Source organism: Chrysochloris asiatica, unplaced genomic scaffold (genome assembly GCF_000296735.1).
Source record: "Chrysochloris asiatica unplaced genomic scaffold, ChrAsi1.0 scaffold00094, whole genome shotgun sequence".
In the NCBI taxonomy this organism is placed as follows: Eukaryota; Metazoa; Chordata; class Mammalia; order Afrosoricida; family Chrysochloridae; genus Chrysochloris; species Chrysochloris asiatica.
Genome location: NW_006408612.1, coordinates 11295557 through 11297385, shown reverse-complemented (window position 1 = coordinate 11297385; position 1829 = coordinate 11295557).

Sequence of the window (1829 nt, the reverse complement as noted above, 5' to 3'; positions counted from 1 at the left end):
GAATGGGCACAAACATTGATCTCTTCCAATCAGTCGGCCAGACAGTTGTCTTCCAAATTTCCTGAAGGAAAAAACCCTATTGGGTCAATATCAATCTTTAGTATTTGGTGTCATTAAGTACTGTTAATTCTGAATCATAGTGATGCTATACAAGGTTTCCAAGGAGCTGCTGGTGGATTTGAACCACCAACCTTATGGTTCAAACTGACCTTGCCGTCCAGCGCTTTTATCCTATAGCATCACACAAGGATTCCTATTATTATTTAGAGAATACTTATTTGCTTATTTTACAAAGAAGAAAGATATCGTTTCTGGAAAATTACAAGAATACTGAAATTCAACTTTTTGAGCCAACACCTCTTAATCCTGTTTTTTTGTATGCATTATTCCATCTAATTCAACAGAAAATGGAAATTACATGAATACTGATTGCATGACAAGATGAACCTGAGACTTCCCCTCCTTCCCTAGGGCTGAGCAGGGTAGAGGAGGTTCCACTCCAGAGTCTGGGTCCCCCAGAGCTCTTTTAGAAAGAGAGGGTCAAGTAGGAGGGGGAGCTGAGATGAAATTGTGGATGGGATCTCGGGACAAACCAGAGAGCACTCCTGCTAAGGCCATGCTTATACAGAAGCACAGATGCTCTGAAAAGGCTTGACAAGGGGGCTGGCAGGCATTGGAGGGTTATAAAATATTTCCATTCTCTAATTGTTATAAAATATTGGGAGAGTTGAAAGAAGAAACAAGATGTGAGATAAATGAGAGCTTAAGTACAATAATAAACCAATGCCACTGTAGGGTGGAGGGCCTATGAGAAGAGGTGATGTTTTGGAGCCTAGGAACCAGGACAACCTGACAGGAACACTGAGGGATGGCTGTCTGAGAAAGTCAGAACCACAGAAGAAGCAAGCTAGGAATGCTGCCCAAAGCAGAGAAAGAGAAAGCCTCTCTGGCTTCTCTTCTCCTCCCACCATCCAATTATATGACAGTGCCTTATATTGATAGAACCGAATTAAAATATAGATTCTTCAAGGGACCTTGGGAAATGTATTTTACAGTGGTCAGAGCCTTATAATAAGGACCTAAGTTGGCACACAGTTAAGGGCTTGAAAGGTAGGCAGTTCAAATCTACCCAGTGGCTCCATGGGAGAAAGACTTAGCAAACGTCCCCCATATATATTACAGCCTATGGGGCAGTTAACAACAATAATCTTTAAGGAGTACTGGCATAGTGAGGTAGGATAAGCATTCAACCCCAAGGCCTGAACTGAAAGGTCAGCATTCAAACTCACCAGCAGTTCCTCAGAAATCCTATACGGGATTGCTATGAGTTGGAACCAAATCAACAGCATTTAACAACAACAACAAATCTTTAAATATATTAAGGAGCTCTGGTAATATAGTGGTTACGAATAGAGATGCGAACCGCAAGGTCAGCATTCGAAACTACCAGCTGTGCCACAGGAGAAAGATGAGGCATTCTGCTCCTGTAAAGATTAACAGCCTCGGAAACCCTGTGCAGGGTCGCTATGAGTCGGAACCGACTCCATGGCACATAACAACAACAACAACATACATAGACCAAGAGGCAATTGTTCAAACAGAAGAAAGGGGATGCTGTGTGGTTTAAAATCAGGAAAGTTGTGCATCAGGGTTGTATCCTTTTACCATACTTATTCAATATGTATGTTGAACAAATAATCTAAGAGGCTTGTGTTTTTATTTATTTATTTAAGGTTTTTACTGTGGATTGAGTGAAAGTTTACAGGGCAGATCATCAGGTTTATATTTAACAAATCATATACCTTGTTTCATTACATTGATTATAATCC